A 24,974-nucleotide genomic window follows, 5' to 3' on the forward strand; every position below is an offset into this window, starting at 1 on the left:
GCTGGATTAACAATGGATTGAATTATGTTTCTGCTCTATTTGTTTCATTTTCGCTTAAAAAAACTTATGACTTTTGATTAAACAATTATTTTCCAAATGGAGAACTAACAAAGAGTATCCTGCCATTGTCACCGGCAATGGAACAAATAGTAAATGTCAGCAGTAATTTAGGGATCAAGACCTAAAATGACCTATACTGGCTCAATGAATGGACCATCAAGAGTCAATATAATGGGTGTCTGTGACTCGGGGGGAGAAGGATTGGCTAGTGCCTGGGAACAGAAGTGAGAGGATGAAAGAGAAGCAGGGGACTTGTTGGGCTATTGTCCCTCTTTCTTTTTTCCAGTCCATCTGCTTGGAGTCCCCTTCGCCCATGCAAAAGAGAAAATGCTTTAAAAAGGAAAAGTTATCCTTGCAAAACCAGACACCAAGTTTCCAGGTCCTAGAGATCAAAAGATGATTTGAGATTTAATTGATGATTTTCAATTCTGGAAATTTATATTCTAACATCTGACTTTGAGCTTAATCTCGATGTGAAATGCAACTCCATTGCCTATCTCATGCTCTGTGATACCCTCCTCATTTGATAAACACAGGTCACGCTATTGTGAGGATTAAATAGAATACACACAAACATAGGCATCCTCTGGCATGTTATCTGACACTTCCTCAAGTGCAGAAATGGCAATTTCGTTGGTCCATCAGTGAGATCTGCTGAGATGATTGGGTGAGTGCCCATTGCCTTGTGAATCCACATCTTCTTTGGCTTCTGGCTCCTTAGCATTTCTCCTCTCTTTTTTCATTCATACTTTGTATTAGTACTGCCTGCGGTTCTGAGCTCAAAAGCTATGATTTAACAAAAATTGAAACCAAGCAGCAATCCACACTTTCACCCAAGCAAGGCACCCGAAGGATCTCTGCTCTGAGAGGCCCTGGAGGGCACTTTCTAGTACCCTGCAGAGAGAGAGAGAGAGAGAGACAAGGGGAATCATGCTGCATATCTTCTAATTTGTTTGAATTATGATGAGGAGGTTTGATTTTTCACAAATGTAAATTATATTATTTAAAGAAAAGTTAAAAATTTAAATGGAATTGTTCATTTTTAGGAATTACAGTCAAGTCTTAACCTTTATTGAAGGAACCGAGTTAGCAATATAACATGTTTTTAAAATATTGATATTTACTAATATTATTCTAGGTGCTGCTGGGAACATATTAAAGATGGAGTTACAAATTGTATAACACATCAGTGATCTTGGAAGGTTAGAGTGCCCTTGGAACTTGCTGAGATTAAAACTGATTGGTAATTGAAGAGAAATCCTATACAGTCAGATTAATAGTTCACATTACATCTGTCATATGAGCATAACCATAGGTATTACGGTTCAGAAATTCATCTGATATAACTCTCATGCCATTTATCTCAGCAAAAATGCAGTTACGGGGAATGACAGTTTTCCTTACTTAATGCTATTTAAATTACTACCATATTAGTTAATACTTTAGTTGGCTAAAATATTATTAGCGGAAGTAAGTATTAAAGGTATTTAATTGATAAAATAAAACTGGCATTAAAAATACTGTAAATTGTCCAATTGTTAACAATGCTTGTGAGGAAAAGTACTTTAACCCATAGAAACATTGTCAGTGGCATACATTATTTTATATTCTATCTGTGAGATTTCAAAAAAAATTACAAAAATTCTAGTATGAGAACACTAAAATATGATACCACATTTGAAACAGAGAAAGATGAAAAGAGTTTATGGGCTTGTTTATTTACTAATAGTCGTGCCATGGAAAAAATTTGAAGACGTCTACAGTATTCTTATATATAACTGAATGACAAGTATTATATAAACAGCATAAAAAGCTATCTCATTTTATTGTTTCAGCTCCATAGGTCTGTAAATGCACCTTCAGCCTCTTTACATCATTGACCCCTATAAATCATCAGTTTTTATGTGTTTACAACTTTTATTATAAAATATCTTTTGCTTTTATCTTTTCCTAAGGTAATGTATTTCACATTTAAAAATGAAATCAGTCACTCTGGGATTTGTTGATCGGCTTTAGTTTACGAATTTTATTCAGTGATCCAATAATTATGTACAGTTGCTGATATGCACAGGTCATTATCCTCCTCGCAAAAAGGATCCTAGAGGCTTCCTGGAAGAGGTAGCCCTTACATCCCTCTTGTAAGATGGTAGTCGTTTGCCAGGCAGACATGCATGACATCATCTTAAGCAGAAGGGAGGGTGCGTACGAAGGCCAGATGCATGGAACATCACAATTTCAGAGGTCAACATATAATTGCATTAGTCTAGGATATGGTCCATTCACCAAGAGTGCATAAGCCTATGCACCTTTCCCTGGCTTATACTACTTGGCAAGTATGATCATAGTTCCCCTTATTTTATTTCCCCTTACATATTCAGACTGCAGGTAGTTAGGCCTTCCTGTCTATGATACTTACAAACCTTCTTGATCTTTTTAGTTGCCTTATCAGTATGTATAATTGACTCATGAATAAAATAATGAGCCCATGTTAGAATGTGATAATTCATTTAAAAAATCATCTTCGGGGCGCCTGGGTGGCTCAGTTGGTTAAGCAACTGCCTTCAGCTCCGGTCATGATCCTGGAGTCCCGGGATCAAGTCCCTCATTGGGCTCCCTGCTCAGCAGGGAGTCTGCTTCTCCCTCTCACCCTCTCTTGCTCTATCTCATTCTCTCAAATAAATAAATAAAATTTTAAAAAATTGTCTAAAAAATCATCTTCTCTGTTCTTACCATATATCGTGTTTCTGTGTGGTTTCATTATGTAGGATATCATGACTGAACAATGTGACTATCATCATCTTTCATCGATGGCTTCATACCTAATACAATCTAATTTTCTGACTTCTGTTAGGAGTTTTAACAAAGGAACAATTGCTCAGCATTTGAGTGGAGATGAAAGACATAGTCTCCTGTTTTCTTCAAGTGCTATATCTGAGAACAGTCTCTTATAAAGAAACAGGATCTAGCTCAGGTGTTCATCATGCCCTTGAACTCCTTAACTATCCAACAAAGGAAAGATATTTCTACTCCTAGTATTAATCTCAATTAAGAGCGATATTTTGAGTAAAAAACTGAGTTCTTGCATGTTTATTAATAGTAATAAGTTAAATTTGATATAGAGATGAATATTTTTCTAAATAGAGCAGGGCAGATTTGAAACTTTAGCTTTCATGATGAATATTTTCGATCTGAGTCTAATAGAGGACTGTTAAATTAAAAAAGAAAATACACAAGTGACCAATCAGAATACCTTTTACCAGAGCGTGAGTGTGAGTTCCCAGAGTATATGAATGAGTTCATGGCGTGACACATAATGGATCTGTGGCATAAAGTGAAGAAGACCCATGCTCAAAATAAATGTTGCATCCTGGGTGTAATTACAAAAACAAAAACTACACAAAACAAAAAGACAAGTATGGTACAGCACAGTCAATTCCGAAAGTCAACAGTATTAAAATAGAAAATAAAGTGAGTGGGGCGCCTGGGTGGCTCAGTCGTTAAGCGTCTGCCTTCAGCTCAGGTCATGATCCCGGGGTCCTGGGATCGAGCCCCATGTCGGGCTCTCTGCTCTGCGGGAAGCCTGCTTCTCCCTCTCCCACTCCCCCTGCTTGTGTTCCCTCTCTCGCTGTGTCTCTCTCTGTCAAATAAATAAATAAAATCTTTAAAAAAAAAAAAAAAGAAAGAAAATAAAGTGAGTGAATCACAAAAAGAATCAATGTGAGGAAATAATGTATCCCAACCAGAACTGTTGTCACCAGCCACTGGTGGTCAGTTCTGATGCCCGGATGCTGTCATAACCAGATAATGGATGCCAATCAATATGTATATCGATATGAGTGAGGGGGTATTAAGTAGTTTCCTATATTGAAAATTTGCATGTTACATCAATTTAAGTCACCTTTAATAGTTCCTCCTTCAATTACAAAGGATAGATTTTGTTTTTGTGTTCTAATTGCTTTGGTGTTTTTTTTTTTTTCCTACAGCAAATTTGGAGCATATTAATAAAAAAAATGGACATATCTAGAATGTTCAATTTCAGTCTATAGAGTGTGTGGAAGTAAATTTTATACAGATATTTAAAGTCATTTCACAGCAAACGTGGAATCTCCAGGTCATCTAACCTCTGGTCCTCTGGTCCTCCTCTGTGGGCCTTCCTACTGATAAAGAATTCTCAGAAGATTTGTTGACTTGTGCTGGTATTAAATACAAAATCTTTCAGGGACATCTTTTATTATTCCCCCTGATGAAATATGTCACTACCATACCGAATCATCTGAGCTTTGATTCTTCCTTTTCCTAGCTTTCGATTTTGTCTATGATAGTGATAAACATCTGAAGGTGGAGCATATTGCTTATGTAAACAGACCTTCCGTGTGGAAATACATTTTCGACCTGTCGCTCCAGGGTCTACTCCAAGGTGACTCTCTCAACCATCCACAGTTTATGTACACATGGAGAATTTGTACTCCAATCAAGTTGTGTTTTAAAGTTATGATATTTTCTGTCAAATTTAAATATCTATCTTTTGAAACTTAAACAGGAGACAGGGTTGGGTTTCTCAATCCATCTCATTACTAAGTTGATTTGGAGAAACAAATATAGTTAATATTTATTGAATAGTTAAGATGTGTCAGTTGCTCTTATAATCACTTTACATTAAGTCATTCATTAGTAATTAATAGCGATGAAACCCCTCTGTGAAAGACAGTAGCATCATCCCTATTTTAAACATGATACAATTGAGTTACAGAGCTGTGAAGTAATTTGCTGGAGCTCTGATAGCCAGCAAGGAGTGGCTCTTAGTCTCAAGCCTAGTTCCTTGCTCTTAACTACTCTTGAGTGTTAACCCTTCTGAGCTTCAGTAGTTTCCAACATAAAATAGAGAAAATTCTTTCTTCACAGGGCTATTACGGAGATCAAATCTCCTCGTCTCTAAACACATTTCAAAGAGGCATTACAAAGATTACATTACATTACAAGGATTACAAAGAAAGTGTGCTTTTCCCCTCAGGGTTAAGCAGCCTGCCGCCCAAGTGTACAGATGGCTGGGCAGAACGAGGCCTGACTTCCGGCACCCTTCATCTGTTGCCTGGCAAACTCATCTCTGTGCCCAAAGCGTGGGACTCTCACAGTGGTTGTAGACACATCGTGCCCTGTTGTAAAACTCATCAGCAGCTCTCTGTTTTTCGGAAGCTAAAACTAAGCTTATTTTTTGTAGCATAGAAATGTCTTCATGATGTGGCCCCTACCTACTTGTCTCCCTTGCCAATTCTCCTTAATCAGTCGTCGCTCAGTCTATACGGGATTATTTGTGATTTCCGGATTTACCCTACTCCTGTTTCTGTGATCCTTGGGAAGGCTGCACTGTTTGGCCTAACCAAATCCTTCTGCTGCACTAAATATCAGATCATTATCACAAAGGCCTTCTTTAACATCTCCACACCCACCCAAGGCCACCCTCTGTCATATTTCCTAACACCTTATTCTTGTTTTTATTAGAACACATCTCATGCTGTTTAAAAAATTTTTTTTCTGTTTCTCTTTTCAGTCTCTGAGTTTTGGTGGCAAAGGATCTTTTTGGCTCATCTCCATACCCTTAGCAGAGTTTGCCACAGTTAGTAGGTGCTTAGAAAATGCTTGTTTTGTTTGACTTAAGGAAAATTCTGTAGCCAATTAAAAAGCAACATAATTCCCTCTTAAGATTGAAATAACAATGAAAAAGAAATTAATAAAGTTAAGAAGGTAACTACTATAAAGTTTTACCTTCTCTGCTTTATGCAGTCTTGTGACTTACACTTGGTTCTATGTACTTTGATGGGAATATTTCAATTTGTTCAAACCATCATACTTCACTTATCTGTATAGGGCTATTTCCTCAGTAATTGGGACTGTAATAATTTAAGTTTCTGCCATTTGCAGGCTGCTTAGAATTTCAATTCACAATAGGAACAGCCCCATACAATGGAACAGGATGACAGAATTGAATTGGTGCTTTCAATTCTTATTTGATTTGATTGCCCAGGCTAGAGAAAGGAAGGTAATTATAGGACACAGAAAAGTATATGTCAATGACACTTAATAACTTGCCCAAAGATTTAGTTTTCTTTGGATGATATCTACATTTCTTCATGGAGCGGGGTGAATAAAAATCCTCTAGAGTAATATTATCTTGGGCAAATGTAATGTTTCTTCTCTTTTTCCAACAAAGAAAGTACATTTGGCACTTTTTGTATGCTTGTGCAGTAGCTATGTCCTAATTTTATTCATAGATTTGTCTTCTACTACACTGCACAATCCTTGTGTAAAAAGGACCTATATATTATTAATTGTCATTTATTATTTGTACCTAACATAGTATTTGCCTCTAAAAAAATATGCTCAATAAAATAACAACAACAACAACAACAACAAAAACAACAAAACCAGAATGTATTGTTTTATATTGTCCATGAAAATATAATAATCAATTGGCAAAACTTTACAAGGATGATGTTCCTAATACCCTATTACTGATTTAAACATTTGAAAGTAGTCATCGAAATTCTTAAATTCATTCTCAGTCTTCAGCTCAGCGGATTGTCTGTATGTTTCCAGGAGCTCACTCAAAGTCTTCAAATACTAAGGTTTGAAAATTCCATCCCTCATTATGACATACTCATATTAATAGGATTTCTTAATGTGGAAAGTGTTTCCAACTTTCTTGGTACATTGGACAATGTTTGTGTTGAAGGAAATTTACCTGATAATACCAAGGGAAAAATATGGCAGTGAATTTAAGGAAAATCTTAGCAAAAGAATTGCCTTTCTGTGTAACTATATATAAACTTTCTAGAACATAGTAAATATGTAGTAAGAGATTGTGTTTGAATTTGTACTAACATAACCTATTTAATTATGTCATATACCTTGAACTTTAGCTTCTTCTTTTTTTTTCTAATGGTTCTATACTCAGCAGAACAATTTCATAATAATTCAGCTGGAATTGTCAGTAAAAATTGTCAGTAAAAAATATCAGCATTGATTACATAGTAGGATAATTGCAATTATATTCCTGTCCTTTCATGAATAAAAGAAAGTAGACATAAAGAATATGATCCTTCTGAAAAGGTGGAATGATTTTGAATTTTTTTTATTATCTTAGTAGTGACCAATATGAAAATAACTAATTAAAAAATGAAATATGATCGAAATTTTCATTTCAGTTAACTTTTAAATGATTTTCAGTGAGGAAATGAATATGATGTGACCAAAACTATATTTTAAAAGTACATTTGTGCACAGAGTTTAAAACTTATAATATAGGAAAAATAACCCAAAATAGCCATTTAATAATGTCAAATTATTCTATTACATGTGATTATTATGGCAAATTTGCTTAATTAATTTTACATAGATTCTAACCTTACAATCTCTGTGCTTTAACTGACGTGGTTAGACTCTTTATATTTAATGTGACTGGTTAAATTAAATTTTACCTTTTTGCTCGCTGTTTTCTATTTGTTCCATTTGTTCTTTGTTTCCTTTTTTCCCCTTTATTCTGCCTTTCCTGGTGTGAATTGAGAATTTTTTTTTTTATAATTCCAGTTTAATATTTATTTATTTATTTATTTTTTATTTTAAAGATTTTATTTATTTATTTGACAGAGAGAGACACAGCGAGAGAGGGAGCACAAGCAGGGGGAGTGGGAGAGGGAGAAGCAGACTCCCCGCCGAGCAGGGAGCCCGATGCGGGACTCGATCCCGGGACTCCAGGATCATGACCTGAGCCGAAGGCAGTCGCTTAACCGACTGAGCCACCCAGGCGCCCTTCCAGTTTAATATTTTTAATTGACTTTTTAACAATATTACTTTTAAGAAAGTCTAGTTTAGTGGTTGTCCTAGGGTTTACACCACACATTTAGTAATCTGAATTTAAATTAGAATAATGTTGTACAGAATCACATGTACTATAAAAGACTTATAACAGTATATTACCAATTCCTCTCTCCCACCCCTTGTGCCATGTTTGTCATGTATTTCAGTTTTGTATATAAAAGCAAAATACTTTGATACAAATTTTGCTTTAAAAAGTGGTTACTTTTGTGGTGCCTGAGTGGCTTAGTCACTTAAGCGTCCAGCTCTTGATTTAGGCTCAGGTCATGATCTCAGGGGTGTGAGATCATGCTCATGTTGGACTCCATGCTCAGTGGAGAGTCTGCTTGAGATTCTCTCCCACTGCCCTTCTCCCCGCTCATGTGCACTCTCTCTCTCTCTGTCTCAAATAAATCTTCTAAGAAAAAGTGCTTACGTTTTACAACAATAAAAAAGAAGAAAAATGTATTTCACCATTATTTGTTCAATTTTGATGTTCTATTGTTTTCAGTGGCTTAAACTTTCTGGCAATGTCACATTTCTGCTGCTTAAAGAATTTCCTTCAACATTTTTTTTTTTTTTGTAGCACACATTTTCTGACAATGAATTTCCTATTTCTGTTTGTGAAAGTATTTTTCCTTCACTTTTGAAGTATATTTTCAATGTGTACATTAAGTTCTAGGTTAAGAGTTTTGTTTTTCTTTTAGCACTTCAACAACTTCATTCCTTTGGCTTCTTCCTTGTGTGGTTGTTGATAAAAAGTCTGCTCTGATTTTATCCTTATTCCTTTGTAGATAAAGTCGCTTTTTTCCTCTGGCTGCATTCAAGATTTTCTCTTGTCTTTGGTTTTCAGCAGTTTAAATGGCTATGTGTGCTTGGCATTTTTGTTTGATTTGTTATTTGTCAAATTTGGTATACTCTGTAATCCTTGGGTCTCTGGTATGGTGTCTATCAAGACTTATAAAATTCACAGCCATTATTTTGTGCAGTATTTCTCCTGTGCTGCACTCACGTTCTTATCCTTCTAAGGCTACTAATATGTTAGATTGTTTGATATTATTCCACAGCTCTTGAATTCTCTGTAATTTTTATTTTGCTCTGTTTTTCTGTTTAGATATCCATTTGCATCATTCACATCTTCCTATCTTCCAGCTCACTGATGATTTCCTAGGTTGTGTTGAATCTAACCATGATCAAGTTGAAAGCATTCTTCATCTTTGTTAGCTGTTTCCTATTATAACATTTCCATTTGTTTCTCTCTTATATTTTCTATTTCTTTACTGAAATTACTTCTCTGATCTTATATGTCATCTACCTTTTACCCTAGAGTCTTTTGCCTATTATTGTAGTTATTTTATATTCTTGGTTTGATGGTTCTAACATCTGTGTCATATCTGAGTCTGGATGATTGTTTTGCATCTTCAGGCTGTATATATATGTATATATATATATATATATATATATATATATACACACACACACACATATATATACTTACATATATGTATATATGTGTATATATATGTATATATGTATGTGAATATGTGCATGTGTGTGTTTGTGTGTGTATAAAATGAGCGAATCAGAGCATACATGTCCTTGTCCTGGGCCTTTGGTGTCCAATGCATGTAAATCTAGTTAGAAGGTAGGCAGATTTGAAGGTGGTCCCTGTTGGAGTTTCCCTGCTCAGCTTTGGACCTTCCCTTTGCTTTACTCTCTAGAATTTGTCCTTTGCAATATTCTTAATTCTATTCCAATTTATGTGGTGTGGTGTGATGGTGAAAGGCAACATGTGGTGTGCATTTTCTGATGTTCTGATTGTCTGTCTTAGGGGGGTAATTGCAAACCTGGGTCTTGAGGTTATTGCCCTCAGAAGTGTTCCTGCTCCCCTGGGGGAAGGGCAGAAATAGTTGCGAGGTTCAGCATTCTATGAATAACAAGAGCCCAAATTTAATAAGTTCTGCATGGAATGCTGAACCCAGCAGATATTTCTTCCTGTCTCCAGGGGCTAGAGCTTTTTGTTTGTTTGTTCACTTCTCTCAGCCACAATCAGTATCTGAAGTCAAGCTAGAAGTGTTTTGTTGTTTTTTCCTCTGTTGATTAGGGCTTTTTGTTGTTGTTGTAGGGGAGGTAGGGAAGATAGGTTTGTGTGGATTTTCAGAGGTGGCTGGAGCTTTCTCAGGATCCTCTTCAGCTCTGCATACCTGCTGGGGTTCTTGCAAAAAAACTTGCAGATGTGATGGACCTCAGGTGCTTTAATTGTCATTCCAACCTACACTGGCCTTTAGTAATTTATCCAAAATTTCTAGCTGAATCTTCTCATCAGCTTGTACAATATCAGGGCATCTGTCCCAGTGACCAAATTCTCTGGCCCTGCTTTCTTCCTGCATTCACCTCTTTCTCTCCAGACATGGAATTGGATGTTTACTCTGCAACTCAGTTCTCTGATTTCTATGAATGCCTCATATTTCCAGTTTGTCTATATTTTTTCATGTTTTAAGGTGAGAATGATGCTCTTTCTTGCTCTATATCTCATAGCTAAAATCAGAAGTCCCTGAACACTTCCTTCCTTCCTTCCTTCCTTCCTTCCTTCCTTCCTTCCTTCCTTCCTTCCTTCTTTCCTTCCTCCTTTCCTCTGATTCTCTATTTTTCTGTGAGATCATCAGTTAAAATTGATGGTCAATATTTAAAAAACAAACATTTGTATTGTGTTGTCAAAAATAAAGTTTACTGTATAACATAATTTGTTCCTTAGGAAAAATTCCAATAATCTTATTTGCCAGAACACTTATAATTTCCCAGCACAATTGTGACATCTTCTTAATTTATGTACAAATAATTTTGTGAATATGAAATTGATTAGCTGACATATCTTCTCACTTCATGTTACTTGATACAAAGTTAAGAGTAAAGTTGTACTCCCACGTACATCACTGTAATTTGCATTCTCAATGTTATTTCTTTGTCCCCATCCAGGTTTTCACTCCTTTTGTTGCCTTATTTTCATTTCATTCTATTTTATTACCCTACATAACCTCTCATGAGCCATCAGAAAATCTTTCTAGAACATCACTGGGTGTAAATATAAAAAAGAGACAAATTTTCAAAAGGCAATAAGAAAAGGTAAAAAGGGAGAGGAAGGGATGAGGAGAGGGGCAGCATAAGAAAGACAGCATATAAGATATTGCAGGACATAAATAAAAGAAGCATAAATGATTTGATTTATGAAAAGGATGTCAACATTAATAGAAATTTTAGCAGAAACTTAAAAAATTCTAAAATACCTAGAAGGGACAAAACATCATAAAAACTGATAAAAAGAGTGTATACTTTTATTGGTGACTTAAATGTAAAAGATCAATATTGTTACCTTCAATAATTCAGTGTTAAGTCCTGGTCTTCTGTCAATAATGCAAAATAAAGCATGAGGAAGTCATATTTAGAAGACTTTGAGACAAAAACTAATGCAATATTTGGGCTAATAGAAAATAGTATTGGGAATTTGTAGGGGAATAGCCAGGGAATCAGATGACCTTTGTTCCTTTGTTTTACCTGTCACTAGCAGCATGAACTTGGTCAAGTTATTTAATCTTTCTGAGCTTTGTTTTCTTCCTCTGTGAAATGAAGGATTTACAGCTGATTATGTTTAAGTTTTAGAAATCTATATCTATGACTTTAAATGAAGGTTAAGGCAGACCCTGTTGAGCATTTAATGCCAAGCTGAGGATTTGGGACTTGATCTGCTAGTAAATGGAAGGCCATGATGGTGTCTGAGCAGGAGGTTATCTGAAGAATTGAAAAAAGAGGTTAGTTTAGAAAAAAGAATGGTTAGCGTGTGTGTAAATTGTAGAGTAATGGCCTGGACAGGTAGTGTGGTGATGTAAAGGGCAGATAATGGGAACATCGTCAATGTATGACACCAGTCTCTGTAATTACATTAAAGCTAATACAAGAAGGATGTGAGTAGTAATGGTTTAGGAGAAGGCTTAGGATAACCAATACTACATGTGTCATAGGGATTCAAGAATTTGTTTCATTCTACCCCTTCCCTTTTTTTTTTGACAGAGAGAGACAAAGCAAGAGAGGGAACACAAGTAGGGGCAGTGGGAGAGGGAGAAGCAGGCTTCCCACGGAACGGGGAGCCCGATGCGGGGCTTGATCCCAGGACCCTGGGATCATGACCTGAGCTGAAGGCAGATGCTTAACGACTGAGCCACCCAGGCGCCCCTACCCCTTCCCTTTCAATATGCACTTCCTAGTCCCTATTTATAGATGTACCATTTTTATATAATTAAATGCCAGAGTGTTCTAACCATACTATCCAGTTAAATACAGCGACACATTTAATTTTATTGAGAACACTAGAGCGATCTTAGTGTTGATTTGTCTGCTTTTCAGTGTCATGGAAACATCACATGCAGCAAATGGTATTTGAGAGTGATGGTCAAAGCTATTTTCTAAACTGCTCCCTCCTCCTAACTATATCATGTTCCCAAATAATAACATTCACAAATGCCAGAATATACCATTCATAACTATTCCTTACTGATGGAGGAGATAGCATGGACTTTATCAATATGGTGAACATAACCCTTAGTTTACTGGAGATAAACTAACCTGACTTATGCCTGCTAATAGTACCCACCTTTAGTTCTGAAAAGTGTTCATATTTTGATAAGTCCTACAAGCACCTTTACTTTGGAGTAATTCAGTACTAGCTAGCCATAACTGTACATTTTTTCCTTCCTCAGATTCACAGATTCATGGCATTTTATTGTATGTGCTCTGTGATCAAAAAATGCTAATCGAGGGTATGTGCAAACTATCTTCAGGATACTCAACATTTTTTAAGGCATATGAGAAAGAATACACTTGCCTTACATCAAACCCTCAGCTCAGTCCTCCCTCCTCAGTGAACACAATCATAAAACTTGGGTTTTCCCAAATGGCTGATATCAAGATACAGGATGTGGTTGGCAGAATAATGCCCCCACCCTCAAGGATATCCATGTTTATCCCCAGAACTTGAGAATACACTATGTCACATGGTAAGGGAAATTAAGGTTGCTAATAAACTGACCTTGAGATGGAGAGATGACCTTGATTTGGGGATTATCCAGGTGGTCCTTATAAGTGAAAGAGTGAGGAACCACAGTCAACTCAGAGTGATGCAATTTAGGAATTTGATCCAGTATGGCAGCTGTGAAGATGGAGGAAGGGGGCCATGAGCCAAGGAATGTGGGTGACTTCTAGAGATTGGAAAAGGGTAAGGCAAACAGATTCCCTCCTACTGCTTCCAGAAAGGAGTACAGTCATGCTGACACCTTGATTGAATCCCAGTGACAGCCGTTTTAGGCACCTGACCTCCAGAATTATAATAAATTTCTGCTGTTTTAAGCCACTAAATTCGTGGCAATTTGTGACAGCAGCAATAGGAAACTAATACACAACTTTAAGTAGTGCTGATGCTATGATCATTTATGTTGCACTTATATATAAAATAAAAATTCAGAACAACATCCTCTTTGAGCCTAGAGCCAAGCAGAGGCTTGTTTCTTTAACGAGTTTGTTTGCTTTCCATTGGTAGACAGTAAGATCTACATGTTGGTTTTCTCCCATTTGCCCCCAAATCTAAGAAAGTAAGAGTTAAGTTTTATGGTTAACTCTTATGACTAATAACAGTTAGTCAACTATTAGTTAATAGTTAACTGTAGCCTTTTCTTCATTCTATGAATTTTCTCTTCCCAATTTTTACATTAGGTATTAGTCTTTTACTCTGATTAGTGGTTTTGATAATATCAACTTTGAGTACATTTGTTTATTTTTTTAAGATTTACTTATTTATTTGAGAGAGAGAGAGTGAGCATAAGCAGGAGGGGCAAAGGGAGAGGGAGAGAGAGAATCTCAAGGAGACTCCGCACTGAACACAGAGCCTGAGCAGGGCTTGATCTCATCATCACAACCTGAGCTGAAACCAATAGTCAGACGCTTAACCAACTCTCTCACCCAGGTGCCCCAACTTTGAATACATTTATAAAGAGAAAGGATAAGTTACAATATAATAGTAATAAATTAAAACATAGCTTTATTCTAACTGATTAGATACTGATAGTAAATTTCTATAGGATAAAGAACCAGAAATGTCAGTCTTGCCCAACACACAGGTTTAGAATTAGTCATTAATTTACATTAAGATAATAAAAAAAAAAACTGAAGAAAATAAAGAAAAACAGTGAATGAGGTAATAATTCTTTTCTAATTCTGTTTTCCTTTGTCTATTCTTATAGATGAGGTCAGCAAGTTAAATTGGGAGTCATATAAAACTAGTTCAACCATAACGGTTGGTTAATTAATCAGTCACCGTTTATCATTTTATATTCGGAGTCTAACTAGAATTGTACTCAGGAAAGAAATGAAATATAACCCTATTTCTCCCAACAACTTTCTTATTTATAGAATATTGCTTATGTCACTGGTTTTGGAGTTTATAAATATTTGGAATTTTTTTCCTCAAATCTGTATGAATTACTTTTTTACTGAGTACTAGCTATACATGTTTTACATTGCATATAATTTAGCTTCAAAAGAATTCCTATTTCCTTATGATCACGTGAGATGGTTAGCCAAGCTCTATAGAATGTTATAGAATTGGTTAGCATAGCATGATACAGACATCAAGTTCAATAGAGGCCAAAGAATGGAAAGGTCAAGTTTGCCTGGAGTCTTGCTGTTTCCTAGAAGAGTTGATATGTGAATTAGATTCTTTTCTTGGATAAGTACACTATTAAAACAAATGTGATTTCACAGTATAAACAAATGTGTCATATGTGGGACAAGACACATACCAGAACTTTGGTTTCAGATTTAACATTGGAGAATATTAATGGATAAGAACAAATAGACAAAGACTCAGAGTTTGTATACAAATAACCCTGAAAAGATTCTTACTATTTGTGAATAGAATTAATTTTTAACTGCTCCCTCTTGGTTTTGGTCTTTATTCATTTCCGTATTTATTAAAAAATTAAAATAAAGAAATACTGAAAAGACTTGCAACTACATTGAATCATTCAGGGAAATATACATAAATGTCTGTGTGTGTGTGTGTGTGTGTGTGTATGTTTAACTTGTAACTTTTGAAAAAAGAAATCAAGTTAAAGCATAGTAATGACCCCATGGACTAAATTATTACTGAATCCTGCTTCAATCTAACTCTTAGGTGAGCTGAAATTAATCTCAGTAAGTACAATTGAAAGTAAAGAGTAAAAGCTTACATCAGGCACATTAAAAAATATATTGCTTAACCAACTGAACCACCCAGGCACCCGCCGAAAAATATATTGCTGAGTGCCTATTTTGTTAATTAACTGTGTTAGATACCAGAAGAAAAAATATGCCTGTTTATCTGTAAAAGAGCATTATTACATCGGGCATAAATATTCCAAGTATAGATCTTTGCATGCATGCACACATTCATTCATTAATTCTTCACATATATGTATATGTATATATATATAATCACCTGTTTTTATTAAATAAAAATAATAATTAAAAACAAATCAAGCATATTTCTTTGCCTTAATTGTGGGTATGTCAAATCAGAGTACATAATTCATTTATTTAGCTCCAGACCATAACAAAATTGCTTGACATATTGTAGGTGCTTAATAAATATTTTGTGAACTGATCTAGATTACTGAAATCCAGATTCTGCATAAGGCCGTTGCTTTAAATATTTATGGCAGCTGTGTCCAACCTCCACTTAAGTTCTATCGTTGTTATTGTTTTTCCCTCCCAAGAGAATCATCCCAGTTTTTTCAACCATTTGTCAGACAAGAAGGTTTTTGTCAGTCTCCTATGTATTTCATCTTAACCTTTAAGCTCTGGAAGACTTTTAAGAAACTGCATTCCTTGCTATAGGAGACTATTGAGGGAAAAAAATTAGAAATTCTCCCAAGCTATTTCTAATAGGATGCATATTAGCTAAAATAATGAAGACTAAAGATTTGAGCATGGGCTGAAAATCATAAGATCATGTAAAGTAAGTCACACGACAGATTATCAGGGTTTCAAATATGTTTGGGTCCTTATATATAATATAGTCTCAGTTAACTGATTATTTTAATATTTCAACAGGATTCTTCTATTTCACTTATTTTCAACTGGAGATTGCTTTGTCAGTGTCAGCTTGCTTTCAACCCGGGGGACATTTGTCAGTGTCTGGAGACATTTTTGGCTGTCCCAACTGTGGATGGAGGATACCACTGTCATTTGGTGGATAACAACCAGGGATGCTGCTAAATAGTCTACAAGGCATAGAGCATTGCCAAGGTTGACACACTGATAAATTTGCATTGTAATATGGCTTTCAAGCTACATTTTATAGCATATTAGCAAATAAAAAAGATCTAAAAGGACATCTTCAAATAAATTTGTTATTATCACTCAATTTCCACAGTCACACTAAATGTGAAAGCAAGTTCTGGGATTCATCCAATACTGTAACTTTTTAAGCTTCTCAAGATCCTTGACTATTCCCGAGGTGCCAAACTTAAAAACCAGAGACACTAGGATATCAGAATAGCTAGTCTTCTGTGTCTCCTGAGCAGAAGCTCCTTGCACGTTACCTAGTGCGGGACATAGTCTCACCTTTGGTTTCCAGGAGAACCACTGGGATCCTACCATAGTCAATCTTGCCTGTGGGCCAGGGGCAACTGGTATGCTCCTTAGAGCCTTGAAAACGGGCTATTGAGGCACCAGTAAAACTGGGTTCATTTCATGTTCTCTGATGGTAGGATCTTTCTTATGTATAGATGAAGTTCAGTTACATGATCCCAGCTTGTACCTTTAATACTAGTCCTTTGTCGCAATGTCTTTTGCTGTCCGAAGGAACTAATAATAATAACTCTTAATTAAAAGAAACCCAGAATATTTATCAGCCTGTGAGGCAATCTTTGGCTTTCTTTTGTTTTTCTTTATAATATGCCATTGTGGATTTTCCTGATCACCTCTACCATCTGAAAGCATTTCGTGGCACTTTTCATGTATGTAATATAATACAGTTTGAAGGGGACTGAAATATTCTATGCTTCTACACTTAGGAAGATGAGAGGCAGAATGAGGAGCTCAATTTCTTTGTTGAGATCATTTGGCGTACGTGTTAATTCGCCAAGGTATTGCTCAATTACTGCTCAGACCCTGAGCACTGTACTCTCTTAGTGGGTAAGTATTTATGAAGAGATTTAGAGAAAATACATCACTGGTAAATGTTTACTCGGTGTTTCGTGTTTGATCGTTTTGGTACAATCTTTCGACTAAAGCTGGAATCTATTTTCAATGACTGCATATGAATGCAGCACACGTCCTGCGGCCTAACAGATGCCATCTGTAAAAGCATTTACTTTAAATTAGTGGAATAAGTAATCAAAAGGGCTTTGTACTTAATGCAAAACTTTTGGTGACTATTAAATGCTCATTAGAGGGTGTTTTTGCTGTATGACTGTCAAAATCAGCAGGACGTTTATGTTAGGTTTCCTGAGTGGGTCAAGATTGAATATGATTTTACAACCTAAATAACATAAATGAATGCAGGTTATTTCAGCATCTCCAGATGTTTTTTAAACTCTTTGCCCCTAAACCCAAAACTTAGTGCCATTTCAAATTCTGCAATGGTATTTTAGTAAAGATTTTTTAAATTAAATATTTAGCATGTTTAGATAAGTAGGCTACTTTTTCATACTCCCAACATTTATAAATGAAAAGCAGATACTATCTCTAATGCTAAATATTACTCCAGCCCATCTTTTATGGAAATATATCCCCAGGGAATCAGATAATATTAAATCAGCTTAACTATGCACTTATTACAATAGCTAATTATCTAAAGTTTTTAATTATCTTATGATGGCTTATTTGGTAGATTATGTATGTATTGCAACTTGATTGAATCTCTGGAAATGTCCTTATTATCACTTTGCTTTTAATTAAACATTCAATAGCTGTCTTGTTTAATCTAGAGAGATACATCTATTATTCTCACTGTTGTTATTTATATGGTACTATGCACAGGAATGGTGCTATATAACGAGAATAAATGCTTCACCCAAATCATGGTTCTCACATTGAGGAAATGAAGTCTCACATCTATTAACTGAAGTCTGTAAGTGCTCTGATAATAAAAGATGATTTTGAAGACCCTTCCCGCATCTTGGAGGAGGAAAAAGTCCCAGAGTCCATGGGTCATATTCAACTTGCTTGCAGGCAGAATTGCCCTTCAGGTAGTTAGATCAGCACTGATGGTCAAGTTCAGAAAAGCAAAGCAGAGTTAAGCTGGAGTAATAAAAGCCTGGCAATTTATAAAAATACTTAAGGTCTGCATGTTGTCATTTTCTTTGGGAAATCTATAAATGGGCAAATTAACCTGCTTCTCTACTTTTGAAAATCTTTGCTGTGGGCCTTAATGGTATTGCCCCCTCTGGTTGCCCAGAGTCAGAATTGTCTTCTGATTCTTAAAACTCTAAATGCCCGTCAACTTTGTCTCTGGAGGCTCAAATATACCATACAATCTCAAGAGGAAAAGGGGAAAATTGCCTTGATGTTGTTTCCATTGCAAAGATCTCTTTTCTCTAGGTCAGTTTAAAAAGCCTCTCTCTTCTCTTTTCTAACACAGACTTAAAACAGAAAAAAACCCTGTTAATCCTCATCTGACATGGAGGAATTTACAAACAGCTTCTGAAGGACAAATTCTTTTGGGGGAGAGGGTAATAGAACAGCTGTTAGAAAGTCCACTGAAGTGTCGCCTGTGTTGGCTGGAGGGGTTGATTCTATCCACGTAAGTAACCCCAAGAATGAGGGAATTGAGCTAAATCCCATCTACAATGGGATGAAAAGTATCCTCATTTTATTAATAGCTATTATCTGTTGGAAATGGAATTAGATTCCTCATCATTCCACTATTTATTATTGATGCTTTCTTTCGAATGTTCAATAAAGGCTTCATTGTTTGGATACAAAACCTCAAAAGAAAAAAAGCATATCCTTTACCTTAAGCCCCTCACAGTCTATTGGGAAACATATCTGAGTACAAAATGATAATGCAGTGATATAATGGACTGCTCTGATTTTATAGGTGAGAGTAAAATGCTATGAAAAAATGACGTGCTTATAAAACATAATAAAAGAAATATTGGAGGACGAGGCAACAGGTGAACTTATTCTTGGAGGAAGAGACATAATAAAGCAAGTTGTAAGTTAGGAGGTAAAAGATGAGATGCTATCTTCATGTCAGAGGAAGAAGTACACGTAATGACATGGGGGTGAGATCTTCTGCTTGTATTATGCTTCCAATATTCAAGGGGAATACATCAATTTCTATGCATGTTTATTTATATAACAAATAAATTAGCCATCAATTAGCCAGTCTGATAAATTTCAGCCATATTAATCCCCGAGGTGGTTAGTGTGGCAGAAATAAAATCAGATTATCTCAAACTCATTCAGTAGAATTTACTGTAGAATATCTGAGCAAAACTTTCTCAGTTGGCTCATATTTAAGTGAGGAAAACCATTTTATTGAAAGAAAGAGAAAGCATGCATGCACAAGTTGAGTTTGTGGTGAGTTGCAAGCTAAACTATCAGCTTGTGTCACAGGATACCATGTTTACTTGAAAGAAAGCCTGACATACAAACTGTGTCCATCCAGATTTGAATATGTGGTGACATGTTTTCAAACTGAGTCAGATGAGCATATTACTTCAAGAACAACTAATAAAGTATTAACTACAAATTACAAAATTTGAGCTTCCAATCAAAATTAGAATTTTGGAAAAATTTTATTTGCCACAATGAGCTTGAAATCTTCACAAAATTTAAAGAATTTTTTATTGAGATGATTGACATTGGCAGGCATTTTTTTTTCTAACGTTGTATAACAAAATGTGTCAACATTTGGAAGATCTGCATAACTGAGCGAATGAATATTTTTCAAGGGATGGTGATCCTACAAAATCATGCACATGTAAAGGGTCTATCCAAAGGGCAAGGTAGACCAATGGATTTAATAGAAAAAACTACAGAAAATTTATTGATAAAGTTTCAGTTGCACATTGTAACCAATCTTAAGACAATACCATTTAATAAGCTTGAGTGTAGTATCAATAAATATCTACAAATATCTGAAAAGATTCTTAAGTAAATATTCCTCTCTTCCAATGATATATCTATATTTCTGTGTGAGGCCATATTCCCTTAATTTACTCACCCGGAACAACATATTGAAGCAGATTAAAAGCAGACCCTGATATGAGAACCCAGCTGTCTTCCATTAAACCAGACATTAAAGAGATTGGCAAAACTGTAAAACAGTACCACTCTAGTTGAATTTTCTTAAAAGAATAAAATATAATTATTTTAAAATATATTATTTATATTAATATGTTCAGGTATATTATTATTTTGAATGAATTACTTCATATTTTAAAAATTTACTACATTTAATTGCTTAGATAATAAATATTGGTAGATATAGGTGACAAACACCAAAATTCTTTGAAATTCTCAATAATTTGGAGGAAGTATGACATCAACATACTGAGAACCTCTGTGCACTAGTTTCCTAGGGTTGCAGTAACAAAGTACCTCAGACTGGGTGGTTTAAACAAAAGAAATGTATTCTCTCATAGTTCTGAAAGCTATAAGGTGCTGATTAGGCCATGTTCTTCATGAAAACTCTAGGGGAGAGTCTGTTCCATGCCCTTCTCTAAGCCTTTGCTGTTGCTGGGAATCTTTGACATTCCTTGGCTTGCATCTGCTCAACTCCAAACTCGGGTGTCTTCTCTGTGTGTGTCTGTGTCTGTGTTTCTTAGGACATCAGTCATATTGGTTAAATGGCCTGCCCTACTGCAGTATGACCTTATCTGAATTTACATCTTAATTACACCACAAAGACTATTTCCAAATAAGATCCCATTCACAGGTACAAGGAATTAGGACTTCAGTATATCTTTTGGAGGATACAATTCAACAGACGATAGTCTGTTTAATAGATACACTTAGCATGAAGACACATTGCCTTACAGCCTTTCTTTTCTGTTGTTGCTCTTTTGTTGAGATATTTTTGATTTTTTAAATCTTCTTTATGCTATGCTGTTGTGTAGTTGACACTCAATAAATGATTGCTGAATGAATTGACCACTGAATTAATTGATCAATAGGACCTTGTAAGGGCCCCCTAAGATTCCTTGTTTATTGCTTATTTGCGTCTTTTGAGACTTCAAGGATCCTTTATTTTTATGCATTGTGTGACATAGTTTCCTCCTTGATTTCTTTCTGGAAAGGCAGTGTAATGTATGGAATGAATGTGGAATTATTTACAGATGGCCTTACCTGCTTAAAACACAAAGCCCATCATTTTGGTAGGAGTATAATTTTGAGCCTATTATTCCACATCCCTCAACCTCATTCTTTCCGTGTAAAGATAGGAGTAAAAATGCTGCCCTTAGAAATTTTGTAAGAATTAAATTCGACAATCTATATGAAAGTCTGATGTAATGTTCCAGATCTGGTTGCTCAGAGGAATCCACTCTGAATTCTGAAAGTCTGGGAAGGAGCCCAGGGTTGTGAATTTTTGGCAGGACCTCAGGTGAGGCTGTGTAGACAGGTTTGCGAAGTAGCAGTGCAACGTATTACCCACACGAGGAAAATCAGACTGATTATGTGCTGGAATGGATGCCACTTCCATTAACCTGTCTGGATATCAAAACCTTTAGTAGCGATCTCAAGCAGGGCAGACCCAGTTCAGGTGACAAGTTATATATAACAATACACCAAGGATTTCTTGATAAGAAACATTATAATTATTTTTTTTGTTTTGGTTTCGTTTTTGTTTTTGAAAAGGGAGTTTGTTGAGAAAGACTACATCTGTTTCCTTTTCTTTCCAATGGAGGGCTGCTTTTTCATTAGAATAAGAACTGAAAATACATCTCACATTCAATAAAACCATGACAATATCCTGGGTGGAAGGACACAAAAGCCTCCTTGGGGGGTAGCCCTGTTCCCAAACTTCAGCTTTGAAGTATTGTGTACATTGTAAAACTCCCTGGCTCAGTGCTTGGCATAGATTAGAGGCTCAACAATTGTTAGATTCTCTTCATCTCAGTTGTCTTCAAACAAACATTTTGGGTCATGGATATGCTAAGATCCAATAAGGTGTTTTGTTTCTTCTTTTTTTTTTTTTTTCCTAGAGCTCTTGGGTATGCAGTGGAGACAATGTGTCAGAAGTAGTTTGTACTTCCCTAAGGTAGTCAGCAGCATGCTGAAGCTATTTACTTAAAGCTAATTATTAACAACTTAAATAGCATTTCAAGAGAAAAGGGAATCGGAACTAGATGCTTATGTTTTAAAAAGGATGAAGCAAAGCTATAATGTCGGCACTTTGCAGTGCTTTCTTATCTATCTGGTTATACATTTCAGGAAAATGTTTCTGGCGTTAAAGTTCAAAATGAGCTAAGCTTAGCTTCAAGGGGCAACACGGAGATTCCTGATACTTTTGTTTAATGGTAGCACAACACAGAATAGAGCATCTGAGCTCATATTGTAAATGACATCCTCTGGTCTTTTCCAACAGACAATGTTGTCCAGTGTTCTTTTTAAATCAAACAAAATCTTTGTACGGGTTTCTCTCTGACAGCAGCCCAAGCTGGAGATCTTGATGTAAGGTGGATTCCAATTTGAAAGGAGGGAGGTGCCCAAAAGGAAGAAGAACCCCTCAAATTTTCCAGTCACTGCTGGGTGAGGCTTGGTTAGAATGTGTTAGCGCTTGGTTTGGAACAAGTCACGGTAGGCTCAGCTGCCTGCCTGAAAGAGATCTGCTGTAAACTTACTTATTTAACCTATTAGATGCACCTATCACTTCATTGTCTCTGGCCACATTTACAAGAGCAATAAAGAAAGCTAATGGTTCTCTCCCTGCAACTGGGGAGGGTATCTTGAGTTCAAAGAAGATGCAAGAGTGTGGAGTTCAACTGCCGCTTTCTTAAAAAAAAAAAAAAAATCTTAACATTTTTTTTCTTTCTTTCTTTCTTTCTTTTTTTTTTTTTTTGGATTTCATGCAATAAAATTACAAAGGCAGAGTATATACTTTTAACTGGCACGTTAAAGAAAATAAAACTACAGAAAGCCTTTCACATTCTCCTTCAGGGCAGTCTATATTAAGGGGAGACTTCTTAGAATGGGCACTACGGGAAGGGACCAGTTCCCACATCCCCAATAGCACATCCCATGTGAAGACATGTCCTTGATCAGACATGCTTTTGAATTTCCATCAGATTAATGAGCATGCCACAGCATCCAGCAGATCTGCAGTTGCTGCATCGTGCTGCGTATGCGGGTTTTCTATAGAATTTTAAGTGGGTTAGGTGGCTCCTTTGAGCACGAAAACATGCAGTGATAAGGAAGTCTGTGTGGTATGTATATGGGTATGCACGCTAACATGCATGGACAGAAGTGTGTCAAGAGCAATCTCAATAACTAGACAGGTGAAGTGGTACAGTAGCCAAGTTAAAGGACATAGATTTCACTCAACATCTGGTTATTAATTATTTCCTACATATATACACGATGTTAACAAATACAATTAAGCTAAGACATGGTAATCTGCTCACTTGAGCTCAGAATTTCTAGTTCTTTGTTATTTTCATTTCACTGAAGTGGTAAGCCACAACATGTGTCGAATTATGTCAAAGGAAGATGGGGGGGGACCCACAATAATTGACCAAGGATCAAGGCAAATGAAGGATATACATTTTGAAATCATTTCCAACATAATAAATTACCTGTGCTTCAAGTACCACAGAACCTTCAAAGGGCACAGAAGTTCACATCAGAATGCATACAACAAATCTTCTTTATCCCCTTCTAATTGATTCCACTGTTCCCATTGCAAACCAACAGTAAAAAAAATACTGAATTTTTCTTTTCTTTTACTTAAATATTAATATTGCTAAGTTTCTGTTTACTATACTTTGTGGAAAATTGCATAGCTAACATGTCACCAACAATGATGGAAGAGATTTCGTGCCTAACTCCATAAATCAATAACTATTTAAATAGATTTCCTTTAGAAAAATCCCGAAGACATTTCCTTTAAAATTTCGTTTGAGTTTATTACTATATGAAATCATCAATTCTGGGTCCTTGGGGATAAAAAGATTAATCTTACCAACTAACACTTTATATCCTAGTTGTAGAGATAACACCAGGGCATAAGTCAATATAATCTAAGAGGGAAATATTAAATACAACAATAACAGTACACTTACATTTTAAAGTAAATTCAGAAGAAGAAATTATTTCAGAGAATTTAATTCTTTTTAATAAATCTTTCTTGGCCAGATAGGATATAAAAAATTTTGCTATGTATTGGGAATTCAAAGTTGAGTTTGGAATAATCTTTGGCCTCGAGGTGGATAATACACTGTGGAGAAGATAATTGTGAATCAGGGAATTGATGAAAGAGAGGAATGCAGAAATATATAGATGTAGAAAGACTAATTCTCCTGTTCTTGCTTGAGAATATTAGGAGGATGAGGGCCCATTAATGAGCACATCAAATAGGAAGGCCTTACTGTGTGAAGGTTGCTTGACAGGGACAGGTAGGAGACAAGATTGGAAAACGGAGCAGAACCAGGCTATCATGGACCTCCGAGGGCTCCAGGTTTTCAGTTCAATATCTGAGAATTTGAAAATGAGTCTGAGTATGTGAGCAATAGGATTGGAGAGCTCTGATCTAGAACAACAAAATATGGGTTTAGAACAAAGGTGTTTGGATTTAAAAAAACCCATGAAAACCTAGAGGTAGGGACCTACTTATAAGTTATGCCATTGGGTGGGAGGGAGAGGATTTGAGGGAAGTTATCAGGGGCTATGTGGTATCGTCCGTGGAATTACAAAAAAATGGATGCAAAAAGATGCTACAGAGGCAAGAATAATGCTTCGATAAAAATTGATACAGGAGGAAAAGGGGGTGGAGTCAAAGCTAACGCTGAGTATTTAAACATGGCTAACGT

The sequence above is a fragment of the Neomonachus schauinslandi genome, chromosome 3, assembly GCF_002201575.2.
Source record: "Neomonachus schauinslandi chromosome 3, ASM220157v2, whole genome shotgun sequence".
NCBI classification, from domain to species: domain Eukaryota; kingdom Metazoa; phylum Chordata; class Mammalia; order Carnivora; family Phocidae; genus Neomonachus; species Neomonachus schauinslandi.